Source organism: Tenrec ecaudatus, chromosome 3 (assembly GCF_050624435.1).
Source record: "Tenrec ecaudatus isolate mTenEca1 chromosome 3, mTenEca1.hap1, whole genome shotgun sequence".
Lineage (NCBI taxonomy): Eukaryota > Metazoa > Chordata > Mammalia > Afrosoricida > Tenrecidae > Tenrec > Tenrec ecaudatus.
Window position 1 is genome coordinate 148790147 of NC_134532.1, and position 14037 is coordinate 148804183.

The following is a 14037-nucleotide window of genomic DNA, read 5'->3' on the forward strand; positions in this document are numbered from 1 at the left end:
TTGTGACGTCAAATCAGCGGACTCTCGCCGCGGCGTTGGGCCGGTTCCGGTTGCCCGGCTTTCCGGGCACGAGTGTACGCGACCGCGGCGGCGTTCTGCGCGTGCTCCGCAGAGGGCCGCGAGGAGGTTGGGCCGGCTCGCGACGGAGATGCCTGATTGGCTGGCGCCGTGCTGGGGGGTTCCCCGGCCCTTCCGGCAGGGGTAAAACAATAAGAGGGGGCGGTGGCAGAGGGGGCGGGACGTCCGTGTTCCTCGTCGTTCACCGCAGATCCTGGCGCCCGGGAAGAAGTGGCAGTGAGGGGAACGCGCTCACGGCAGTTCGGCGCCGCCGGCTTATCGGAAGGAGGGAGCGGGGAGAAAAAAGAAGCTTCTGCGGCCGCGTCTTGCCACTGTCCGGCTGACCTCCGCGCGACGTCCCCGCCGCGGCTGTTGGTTGGAGGTGTGTACGGGGGCCGGTAGGGGCGGTCGGTGTGGTGGTCGGAAGGGGACATTCCCTGCGCGCGCCGCGCCTGGAGGCTGCCGTCCTGTGCGCGACCCCCTGGTCGGAGGTGTCGTGGCAGGGAGGGACATTGTTCTTGGAGGCTGCCCACGCCGCGGGGTGTGCGTGAGGGAGACGAGGCTTTTCTCTCAGGTGAGGGAGGGGGAGCCGCGTGGGAAGGATGGTGGCCAGCGCGCGTTGTGCCGCCGGAGGACTCAAAGGGCACAGGTGGGGCCGGGGCTGGCGGAGGAATGAGGCTGGGGAGGGGGACGCCGCAGCTCCCCGGGGACGCTGATGGCGATGCTTAGTACAGGAAGGAGAGCGGCGCTTCCCGGAGAGGATGGTTTAGGCCGAGGAGCCAGACCCCGTGTTGTCTCCGGCTCGTTTGCGGCTCTTAATGCCCGGTTCCTTCGGAGCGGGGAGCCCGGCGCCGCCCCGCCCGTGGGGGAGGGGGGAAGTGGCTGTGTCGGCGAAGGCAGAAGCGACGCAGATGCGAAAGTACCGGCCTCCGGGCACCATTTCTGTGGACGGAAACAAAATCCGGGTTTGAAGACAGCTGCCGCTTTTGATTACCCAATACCTAGTGTTCCGTTATCTCTGACCCCCCTCGGGTTTAGTCCAGGCGCGTTCTGTAACGCGCGCCTCTTCGTGCCCTTTTTATGCAGAGGATCCCTGGCTGACCCAGGAATGGAATGATGCTCCGGTGCTTTGGGGAAGGGGCTTCTCGCTGTCCCACCGCTATTAAGTGAGAAAATAGAAGCCGCCGAGGAGGTGTTCGTTTTGTTTGTTGAATCTTGTGCTTATAACAGCCAGTTTCTTAAGATGGCCCTCTGCCACTTTGGGGAGAGTGTAGATTGCTCTCTTACCCCCCCCCCCCACGAGAATCAAACGTTTTTCGGCTAAAGGGTACCAGATTTCCTTGTTTTGAGGGGCGTACCTTTCCCACTCCCCCCTCCCTTTTTAAGCACGTGCGCTGTTGGTGGAGTGATACAGCAGAGCTAGCTGACCCCATCCTCTTCTCGCCCCGTGATTGTTGTGATGATAACTCGGGAGTGAAAAACTGGTTTTTAGGTTCAAGGAAGATTACATCTTAAATTAATCTTCCAAACGTTAGCCTTGAACCTAACTCTGTCTATTAATCATTAACAGCAGTTTAGGTAGCCCATCTGCTTGAGTGAAAGAAACTGGGAATTCCTTGCCCAGCACCATATTTGGCAATTAACATAGCCTTAGGCGGGTGAGCAGTTTCCAAGTAAACATTTGCCGTTTGTATCCTGGTATCCATTGGTTCTTTTAATGCGCAGATTCTACTCCCATATCTCCCCGCCCCCCTTTAAGGTATGAGCAATTGGAATTCTCAGGAACTGATCTGGGTTATTAATTTGGTGATAATGTTTCGAGTTAGTCGTGTGCATTTTTGTGTTAACATGGGCTGGTTGATTCTGAAAGCACTGCTTTCTGTCTAAGAGCTGTTAGGCTTCGGGTTCTTGAATATTAAGGGTGGAAGAATTAGTAATGGTAGTCATAGGAAGCCCGGATCAAGAATGGGGTGAAACAGGATCAGAGGAAGTTCATTGACTACCTGGTAAGCTTAAAAGTTCAGTTAGCAGGTGAGCAGCTGGATTATCAGTAGACAACTCCTGGTTTTAATAAAATGTTGGCATTGTTGGTAGACATATTCATTATCCACAGTTAACTTATGAGAGATAAAGGAAAACTTCATTGTCAGTTATTTTAAAACCTAGTGCCTTTAGGTTATTAAAACTTGTCCTGATAGATTATTGCTGTTGATTACCATTTACCAATTATGCGTTACTTTCTGCATTACTTTTCTTTTTAAATCATTTTATTGGGGGCGCGTACCAATCCATACATGCATCCATTGTGCCCAGCACATGTTGTCATGTCATCAATTTCAAAACATTTTCTTTGTTCTTGAGCTCTTCCTATCAGCTCATTCCCCCACTTCCCTCCCTTCCTCATGATGATGTCTTGACAATTTGTGAAATTTTTTCCCCCATGTCTTATACTGACTGATGTCTCCTTTCACCCATTTTCTGTTGTCCGCCACCCTGGGAGGGAGTTATATGTAGATCATTGTGATTGGTTTCTGCTTTACTTTAAAAACACTTTCCCCCACATTTTTATGCTGAGTGTATATGAGAAAGGTGAATCCTCGCCCTTTCAAGTCTTGAGATTTGTTAGGCACAAACTTGAGTTGCCTTTGCACTCAAGAGTTTGATGATGAGTTGTTCTCTCCTGGTAGACACATGTTTCATAGTAATAGAATAAATTAGTTCTTCCCTTGGAATCCCTTGCTTGATGCTAGAAGCAATAAACTCCATCTCGATAGTTGGTTTTTTCCTTTTTTAGATACCTTAGGAGGGAGATGCTTTGGAGTGACTTGTTTTTTGATGATGCTTTCATCATACCATATATTCTCTTTGCTTTTTAGCTCTTCCCAAGGATTTCTCAGATAAGCAGTTGAATTTGTCATTGTATGCTTTCCAAAGGGGTCATTGCTTAACCTGGTGTATGACAATATCACCAAAGGCAGGAGACCTCGTTTCAAATCTTCCAACGATCAGTGAGGAACCTGAACTACTTTCTTTAGTCTCTTTAAACATCACTTAGTTTCTTGTTTTGTAAGTGAAGCTAATAAGCTTTTTAGGGAAGTAAAATTAGTAAAAGAATACTATAAGTACATAATGTTATTTTTAGGGCAGTGTTTCCATTTTTTAATATATCTGCGGCCATCAAGTGGGTTCCGACTCATAGCACTTCTGTGTACAACAGAACAAAGCTCTACTTGTTCCTGCGCCATGCTCACAATTCTCATGTTTGAGCTCATTGTTGAGCCATGTGTTACTACTCCCTCTTGTCTACTCCCTCTTGTCAAGGGCCGTCCTTCTTTTTCGGTACTCCTCCACATTAAATCTGTTGTCCTTCTCTAGGGACTGGTCATTCCCGATAACATGTCCAAAGTATAGGAAATAAAACAAATTGAAGTATCACCTCACCATCTGCCATTCATGTTTAGAATATAAATCTTTAAAGTCTAAATTGTACTAAGAACTATTAATGAGTATTAATGAAATACTCATTGAATATGTGAAAGATACTTCAATGAGATTTTTTTGTTGTTTTAAGAAATACTTAGTGGGAAAAAAAAGAAATACTTAGTGGGGTGGGGGAATGAGGAGCTGATACCAAGGACTCAAGTAGAAGGCAAATGTTTTGAGAATGATGATGGCAACAAATGTACAGATGTGCTTGACAAATGGATGTATGTATGGATTGTGATAAGAGTTGTATGAGCCCCCAATAAAATGATTTAAAAGAATACTTGTTGAATTCCGATTAGCATACCCATGCAGTTTTTTATATATATCCACATTCCGGGAGATAATGGTGAGGTCTTCTGAGACGTGCAGCTGGAGGGCCCACCGGTTGCAATGATAGTGAGACTTAGTTTGACATACTTTGGCGGTGCCATCAAGAGATCAGTCCTTGGCGAAAACATCATGGTTGGTCAAGTAGAAGGTGGCCAGTAAAAAAGAGGAAGACCTGTTTCCCCAAGGTGATTTATGAGGGGGTACCCCCAAAACTGGACTTTTCCAAAACTATGTATTTAAATTTACAAAGCAACTTTATCACCTTCAAAGTAAAAGTACTCTCCGTTACATTTAATGCATTTGTCAAATCTGCAGTTCCATTCTCGGAAACATTTTTCAAGCTCATCCATTTGGGTGACTGACAGTACCTCCCTGTTTTTTCCTTCTCTTCTATGTTATCCTCTTGCTGTCCTTTTATGTCCCTCTGTATTTGCAGAAACAAAAGTCACATGGAGCAAGGTCAGGGGAGAGTAAGGTGCGTAGGACAAGAGTTATTGCTGTTTTTTAACCAAAATTGGTGCACTGAGAGGGCTGCATGAGCAGGTGCATTTTTATGGCAAAACCAGTCCCCTCTCTGTCACAAGTCAGGCCTTTTTAGTTGCATACTTAATCTTTTCAGAACATCTACATAGAAAGTTTGATTAATAGTCTGACTGGTGGACTCTACAAGTTGACCTTTTTGCCCTTCTGGAAGTTGACAGATGTCCAGAATGAGGTTTGTCATCACTTAGCATTTCACCTTTTTTGAAATGAGAAAACCACTCATTCATACACTTTTGAGTTTTTCCCTTAGCACTGTCTAAGCTGTGTCCAACATCACAACAGTTTCTGCAACATTTTTCCCGAGCAGGAAACAAAGTTTCATAGCTGCATGCTTTTCTCTTAAATCAGCCATCACCAAAACAGGTTCCAGTGAAACTGCATTTACGAAGAAATTCACCACTGGACTCACAGGGGAAAATGCATACTATGTAGGAAGGCTCCAGTGGGCGGAGACACCCCCCCCCCTTTTGTATTTGACCTGGTGGTTGTAACCCGTGGGCTCAAGCATAACAATTGTGAGGGGGGAACTGGCTACAGGAGCATTTCTTTGTTGTCTTAGGGTGACAGTGCTTCTGAACTGACTCAGTGGTTCCCAACAATAGCAACAGCATTTTCCATTAATAGCAGTCATAAATCATCAAGTTGCTTTATCCTTGAAGAAGAAGGATGTGTGTATGTATTTTAAAATTTTAGTGAGTTTTTGATGAAAGTGTATATAGCAAGATATGTTCCCATTTAAAATTCCCACACATTATTCAGTGGCTTGGGACACTTTTAACACTTTCTGAACTTGAAAATATCCATTTCAACCTTTGAGTTCTGTGAAGGGAAGAGCCTGAATCCATAATCACCTTTAACCTTTCTTTCTCCCACTGTGGCGTTAGATGTATTTGCGGCCACACGTTCCATGGCCAACCACAGAAATAGGAGGTCGTTGCTCTTAAAAAAAGGTACACAATGAATGTGGTTGTGATTAGCAAAGCTGCTTTAAACAGACTTCTACATTTTCAGAACCTTTGTTTCTAATAAAAGTGCCCCTCTAAACCCAAGTGGACAATCTGTGCCGTGGGAAGGAAGAACCTGGGCCCAGCTAGTATAATCCCTTGCCGTGAGTGAGGGCCGCCTCTAAAGTGGAAGGAGATTGAGTCTCCTAGTTCAAATAAGATTTTGTCACTCGGTTTCTAGTCAAGAGAACTGTGCCCTGTTTTTAGAAAGCAGTATTCTTTTTATAAGCAACAAGATACTGTACATAGAATTTTCCAGTGCTGACATTTTTTTTTCAGAGTCTTGGTTTATTAGATGCCATTTTCTTTTCATTCCTTGACTTTTTTTTTATAACATAAAATGACATGGTTATTTTGACCTGGCCATTGTCATTTTGGCTATTTTCTCCATTAGCCACCAGAGTGACATGACATTTTCTATCAGTCATTTGCAGTGAAGAAACCCCACTGGCAAAACACTTTAATAAGTGCTCAACTGCGGACTGTAGTGCCTGGGAGAAAAGACCTGGCAATCTCCTCCCCATAGATAGAGATTCTAGCCTAGCACAGGGAACTGTGGGCAGTTCTGTTCTGTTGTACAGGGTTGCTTATGAGTTGGTGTACTATAGCAACAATTATCCATGAGCATATGTTTGATTGTGCATTGTGATGTTTGTATTGTTTGTAATTGTGATTTCAATACATCTTCAGACTTTCTTAAAGTTAGATTTTCTGGTTGTAGGTCTAAGCACTTTATCGTAATTTTGAATGATTGTCAAGTCCTTTTGTTAGGTTTCTCTGCTGGAAAATACCTTCCTTCTTGGCTTCACATGAGAAAGAATTCACCCTGGAGCCTGGTTTGTAACCCAAGTGAGTTTTTATAAAGGACAGAAGAAGTTTCAGGTTTTACAATCTTAAAAGTACATGCTATTTCGGGGAAAGGTGCCAAACCACGCATAGGCCTTGCTGGGGCTCACCGCTGAACATGGACAACCTCGTGGAACTGTGAACCTCTGCACTTGGTGAACTGAGACCAGAGAGACCGAGGCATGTTGAGCGGGTGCAGGGAAAGGAGTCGAAGGGCAAGGAAAAAAAGGTAGAGGGGCTGGTGGTCCCGCAGTCAAGGTATTTGAGGCTTCTGTCTGGGAGTTGTGGTTGGAAGTATTGGCTGTACTGCCCACCTGGTATCGTGCTCAAATTGGAGCATGCCCAGTTAGTCTTTATGGCTGGCTAATGCTTGATTCTCTTCCAACTTCCTATAGGGGGCCTTCAGGAATGGAGATGGATACAACCCCCCTGCCCTTGTCTCTTGCTACCTAACACTTTCAATAAACTGGAGAAATGTCATTTAAACAATCTCATTTGTTCTCGTGAACTCCAGATATATCCAACTAATAGTGACACACCCATATAAAGTTGCCGAGGCAGTTGATCTTTACAGGAGCACTTAGCCTCATCTTTTCCCCATGTACCTGGTGAATTTGAACTGCTGACCTGTGGTTATCACTTTCCTGACAGTGTCTCTGGTAATTTCCCTAAGTGTGTATATTACTTTATAGTATTGAAATGGTACTGTGGTTGTATTTTTAAATGATTGAAATAAGTTATTTTACTGAGAGAGAGAAAGTCCTCAATGTTGTTTGAGTAGTCCATTGTTGCAACCTCTTTGACAATCCATCTCCTTGCCAGTCTCCCTCCTTTTTTGTTCCCCTACCTTACCAAACTTGATGTCTTTTGTGACTGGTCTTTCCTGATAGTGTCCAAAGTGAGACAGTCTCACCATCCTTGCCTCTAATGAGCATTCAGATTTTACTTCTTACAAGACAGATTTGTTATTTAGGCAGTTGGTGGTACCTTGAATATTCGTCACCAACAGCATCATTCAAATGCATTGATTCTTCTTCCATATTCATTGTCTGCTTTCACATGCAAATGAAGCTATTCAAAATACCATGGCTTGAATCAGGTGTACCTTAGTCCTCATAGTAAGAGCCTTGCATGCACCTCACCATTTAAGAGTCATGTGCCCCAGAATTATCCAGTACAATGTGTTGTTTGCTTTCTTGACTGCTGCTTCCATCAGAATTATTTGTAGATCTAAGACTGATGAAATCCTTGACTTCAATCTTTGCTCCTTATATCCAAGGATGCATAGTACTTTATGTGTATACATTTTACTCATTTTATTGGAGGCTCTTACAGCTCTTCTCCATAGTATTCTATTTTATGTATAAAGCCAAACTAGCTGCCCTCAAGTTGATTTCTTCTCATGATGGTCCCATGTTTCTGAGTTCCATTAGTGTTTTCAAAGGCTGTGATATTTGCAAAGTAGATTGCCAGGGGGTTTCTTCTGAGAAGGTTCTGAATGGATTTGAACAGCCAGCTTTATTAATATGGAGTGCTTATGTTTTTTATCAAATCACTTTCCTCCAAATGGACACTTATTTAGATTGTTTCTTATTTTTCTTTTAGGACAATGAACAACTTTGTACATCTTTTTGCCATAGCACAAATATTCATTGTAATAAAGTAAAAAAGTTTTACTATAAAAAAATATTGCCTCCCCCCTAAAGCAAGCAAAAAACTCACTGCCATTGAGTGAACCTTGACTTAGAGTGACCATATTGGACAAGGTAGTACTACCCTGTGAGTTCCAGACTATTAACTCCTACATGAATACACAGCCCCATCTTTCTCCCTCAGGGTAGCTGGTAGTTTTGAACTACTGACTTGCAGCTCAGCCCATAGATACCTTTATTTAATAAACATATCAAAATGTGAAGCTGTTTCTGAATCTTTCCGCCATCTAGGTCTAGATGTGTCCAGAAGTATTTCCATCTCTAACCTTCTCTAAAGAATTATGCACGATTTAATTTATACCATGTTTAATAGCAAATTTGACATCCTCAAGGGACTCAAATCCTGTTTAGAGGATTTTTGTTTTATTTTGTATTTTAATGTTTTTTGCATATAATTTCCATATCATACAATTCAACTGTTCAATCTTATTGAGAGAATTGTGTGATCGTTACCATATCAATTTTAGAACCCCCTCCCCATGGTTAAATTGCCTTTAAAATTAGTTGTGCATTCACAGTTCTAGTGCTCTCTCCGGCCTTTATTTTACATTCCTGAACTCCCCTTTTCCTCCCTCTCACCCACCCCTGCATCACCATTAATTAAATATCATCCTCTGAGTAACATTTTCATTTTAACATTCCCTGTGGATGCTTTCCCAAACCTTTAAAGACTGCAGGGGCTGTTGTATTGTCAGATTAGCCTTGCCTTAATCTTTAATCTCATTTGCCATTGGAAATTCACTTTCCACGGTTACCTCTTTTGATTGAATTGTTATTTTTTATAATGAGTAATAATAGAGCACTATTGCCTCCACCATCTTTTCCTTAATTCTGTACAGTCCAAATGAATATCATCACCTTTATACTTTAGTGACTAACTATAAACCTACCAACAGTCCTGGTAGTCTTGGGAATTTTGCATTGAGCTGCTAACCATAAAGTCAGCAGTGCAAAAAACAGCTCCTTTGCAAGAGAAACAAGGTTTTCTATTCCCATAAAGCAGCGCCTCTCAACCTTCCTAAGGCCGCAACCCTTTAATCAAGTTCCTCATGTTGTGGAGACCCCCAACCATAGTTATTTTCATTGCTACTTTATAACTAATTTTGCTACTGTTATGAATCTTAATGTAAATATCTGATAGGCAGGATATATTTTCATTGTTACAAATTGAACATAATTAAAGCATAGTGATTAATTCATAAAACAGTATGTCATTATATGTGAAAATATTAATTTCTAATTACAAATAAATGAAATTTCACTTTGAAGCGTAGGTAACAGTCTTAGTATAACAACAGTAAACTACATTGCTACATTTTGCCACAGTATGCATAAAAAGCCAACATCAATGTGAAGGTTGAGATAGCGTCTTTCTCACAGGATAGAAATTTTCAGGGCAGTCTTTGTAAGAAAATCATCTTCCACAACAAGTCTACTTCTCTATTTAGACTTGATAACCAATAAGCTGGAAAACTTTGTTTAACAAATATATGTTGTTGGAAATGGAAGAACAGGATATGACTGTAAACACTTGATCCAGAATTTTGTAACTGGCATTGTAGAGAAATCAGTTCTCGCTGTATTGCTGTTAATAAGTTCAATGAATAGCTCTTGAACTGACTCAGGAACATCTTCAACTTTGAAAGTGAATGGGCTTCTGGCAAGTCAAAATCTGGGTGTAGATTTGGAAAATATGATGAAATTTCATCTACAAGCATGTGCAAGTGTTCTTTCACAGAAATTAGCGTAATCCTTTTATCTCGTTCAATGTCATGTTCCTCAAAGAAAGTACATAAGGTAGGCAACATGTAAATTTTATTTTCACCCAATTTTTTTTGGGAGGGGGGGGCAAAGCTGAAGTTTCATGCTATTTTCTGCCGTTTACTTTTATCTGAAAAGTGTGGTCTTGTTTTCTGATTAAAAAATGTTTTGCGCTCATCACGAAGCTCAAAAACACGTTTAAAACTTTTCCTCTCAACAACCATCTCACTTGAGTGTGAAATAGAGCATTATCCAGCGCATCCAACTGGTTGCACAGTTAGGGAAACGGTCGACTGTTGAAAGTGCTCCCCTTTACAAGATTGACAGAACTTATGACGCTTTTCATTATTTCTTGTAACTCTGTGGCAGCGTCTTCCGTGCTAATGTTTGCCGATGAATCACACTGTGAGTTCTGATCACTTTTGGTGACTCGTTCAGCACCAAACGTTGAAATCCAGAGCGACATCCTAGCATAGCTGGAGCACCATCTGTGCAAACATCACAACTTTTTCCCAAGAGATCTTAGGCTCTTTCAGGAATGAACCAACAGTGTCAAATAGATCACGTGCAGCAGTTGTCATGTCAAGAGGTTTGCAAAAAAGAGACTTGTCTTCAAAGTCACCATCATTAATATACCTCACATAAACAAGTAACTGAATAGTTTGCTACATCTGTAGATTCATCTAACTGGCTGCTAAATATTGGAAGTAGAGCAGATTTAATTTCCTGGATTACCTGATCAAGAATATCAGCAGACATGTCATCTATTCTTCTGCGGACAGTGTCCTGAGATAAGGAAATTATACTCAAATTTCGTAACAAATTCGTCTCCGATCATAATTCAAACAATGCCTTTGGCTGCAGGCAACAGTAAATTCTCAGCAATGGTGTGAAGTTTCATAGCTCTGGTGATTCTGAGCGCCACCAAATAAGAAGCTTCAGTGGCTGGTACATTTTGTGGTACTTGCTACCAGTGTCAAGTCTGGATTTCTTGAGTCCAACTTTGCTTCTAAAATAGTTGGTATCTTTGCTGGCAAAGCTTGGTTGCTTGGTATCAAAATAGCATTTTAGTTTGTTCAGCTTCATAGATTCAGCTGATAAGAACTTCATAACAAATAATACATTGTGCTTTCTCAATTCCTGCTGTAATAATTGAGGTAAAACCATACTGTAAAAAATCCTCACTATATTAACATTTTTCTCTACATGATCCATTGTCATAGGATGGTTTGCTAATGAAAATAATATATAACAATAGCATTAATAATACAAAATATTAAGTTCCTGTAGTACAGAGATTTTTTTTTCTTTTTGAAGGGGTTGATGATTTTACGGTACATGATTTCACATTTACCCAGTAATTATAATTCATGAAGTGTTGTTTTACCTCCATACTGCTGCTCTCTACACATGTGCCTGGTCCGCATAAGTACATTATGGCACCAACCCTGTCACATGCACCTGTATTTGTACAGGGTGCATGTGATGAGGTTGGCATGACTCATGTGGGCATATCTGCATGTGGGTATACCCGCCTGGAGATGGCTTGAGGAGCAGTGTCTAGGTTCCTAAGACAATTGGAAATATGTATTTTTCGATGGTCTTAGGTGTCCTCTGTGAAAGGGTCGTTCAGACCCCAAAGGGGTCGAGACCCACAGGTTGAGAACTGCTGCCGTAATGAATTATGGTCTTCAAAGCCCATGGGAGCAGTTAGTTCTACTCTTTCCTATAGGATTACTATGAATTTGAATCAATCGATGGTAATGAGTTCTGTATACCCTTCTCAACTATTTATGATACTAAAATTTCATTATATTTTGACCTATCATTGATATAAAAAACAAGCCCTGGTGATGCTGTTGGGAAACATGTTAACCTCAAGGTCATTAGTTCCAAACCACCAGCTGCTGCACAGGGAAAGATGAGGTTTTCAGCTTCTGTAAAGATTGACAGGGTCACAACCCTTCATAGGGTCTTGGGTGATTTGGAATTGACCTCGGTGGCCATGGGTTTTTTATAGAGAAATGGAAGTGCCAAAAATGGTGGGCAAATAATTTATGAATGTGATGGGACATTTGTAATGAAATGACACAGTATCACAGAAAGTAGTAGTTACACATTCACTAGCATTAGGCTGCTAACCACAAGGTCAGTAGTTGGAAACCACCTTTCTCCATAGAAAGATGAGACTTGTTACTGCCTCACAACCCCACATCAGACAGTTCTATCCTGTTAAAAAGGGTTACCATGAGTTACAATCGACTCAGTGGCAGTGAGTTGGAATGATTACATTTTGAGTGAGTTACTAGCATCAAGTTAAGCAGTTCAAAACCACCACCGACTCGACAGGAGAAATATAAATTTTTCTACTCCTGTAAAGAGTTAGTCTCAGAAAGTCACAAGGACATTCCTACCCTGTTCAGCAAGGTCACTGATTCAGAAACGACTTAATGGCAGTGAGTGCAAAGATCTAGGGTTAGAAACCCAAAAGGGAAGAAGACTCTGACACTACTCAGGCTGAAAGAATTGAAGAAAAAAATTGAAGCCTTGAGTTGCAATGATGGTAGGATTCTTTGTGAAATTACTGAATGATACGGGAAGGAGCTATAGAAGATGGAAAGAATACAGAGTCTATGTTTGGGAATGCCCTGAAACTCAAGCCAGATTCAGAAGAAGGCATGGCACCTGGGATATCCTTGTTGTTGTCAGATTGTTCTTGAGCGAAAGAAAGCAGAAACTATCAGAAAGATGTTTATTTGGGTTTTATTAACTATGAAAAGGTATTTGATTATGTGGATCCTAACAAGTTATAAATACTAACTTAAAGAAGAGAAATGTCAGAATCTTTAATTATGCTCATGCCAAACCTGTATATTAGACCAAGAGACAATTGGTCAAACAGAACAGTGGGATACTGCATGGTTTAAAATGAGTGTGTCCATGGAAGAAGCACACCAGCCTGTGTGATCATGAGGTGTCGAAGGGATCAGCTATCAGACATCATCAGAACAAAAAATCATTATCATTGCGAATGAGGGGAGTGCGAAATGGAGACCCAAAGCCCATTGGTAGGGAACCTATTACAAGGACATCCCCTTACAGAAAGGTCTTCGGGAGGAGACAAGCCAGTCAGGGTGCGATATAGCAATGATGAAACATACAACTTTCCTCTAGTTCCTAAATGCCTCCTCCTCCCCCACTATCATAATCCCAATTCTGCCTTACAAATATGGCTAGACCAGAGGATGTACACTGGTACAGATAGGAACTGGAAATGCAGGGAATCCAGGGCAGATGATCCCTTCAGGACCAATAGTGTGAGTGGCGATACTGGGAGGGTAGAAGGAGGGTGGGTTGGAAAGGGGGAACCGATTTCAAGGATCTACATGTGACCTCCTCCCTGGGGTGGGGGGCGGACAACAGAAAAGTGGGTGAAGGGAGACGTCAGACAGGACAAGATATGACAAAATAATAATTTATAAATTATCAGGGGTTCATGAGGGAGGGGAGAGCAGAGAGGGAGGGGAAAAAATGAGCTGATGCCAAGGGCTTAGGTGGAGAGCAAATGTTTTGAGAATGATGAGGGCAATGAATGTACAAATAAATGTGCTTTACACAATTGATGTATATATATATATGTGTGTATGTGTGATATGAGTTGTATGAGCCCCTAATAAAATTGTTTTTAAAATGAGTGTGTCCGTATTCATCCTGTTGGGCAAATAATCTGAGACGCTAGACTATGTGAAGAATTCAGTGACAGGATTGTAGGGAGTGCTCATTAAAAACCTGTGATAAGCAGATGGCAAGGCTTGTTGCTTCAAAAATGTGGAGGACTTGAAGCACATGCTGATGAAAATCAAGGATTGCAGTCTTCTGTATGAATTACACCTAATATAAAACAAAAAACACCACTAGGCCAATAAGCAACGCTAAGGAATTCTCATTTATTTGAATGCACAATGCTCATGGAAGTTGCAGTCAAGAAATCAAAATACTGCACCGGGCAAATCTGTAAACGACCTATTTAAATTGTTGCAAAAGCAAAGGACTCAGGTGTACCTGACCTAAGCTATTGTATTTTCACTTGCTTCATGTGGACATGAAAGCTGAACAGCAACTAAGAAAGACCAGAGAAGAGTTAATCAATTTGATTTTTGGTGTTGGCAAAAAATATTAAATATACCATATACTGGCCGAAGGCTGAATAAAACTGGTTTGGAAGAAGTACTTCCAGAATGTCTCTTTGGAAGCAAGAGTGGTGAAACTTTGTCTCACATACTTTGTCTTGACGTTAT

General features: G+C 41.8%; 1 protein-coding gene across 2 annotated transcripts in view; it reads left to right on the plus strand.

Annotated features, from left to right (window-relative positions):
- The first annotated feature begins 227 nt into the window (after nucleotides 1-227).
- The window catches only part of G3BP2 (G3BP stress granule assembly factor 2), a 33675-nt gene continuing 19865 nt past the window's right edge, over nucleotides 228-14037 (plus strand). For both annotated transcript variants that reach the window (XM_075544190.1, XM_075544192.1), the window contains exon 1: nucleotides 228-439. The gene's annotated coding sequence lies outside the window, so the exon portion shown is untranslated. The remainder of the gene's footprint in view (nucleotides 440-14037) is intronic.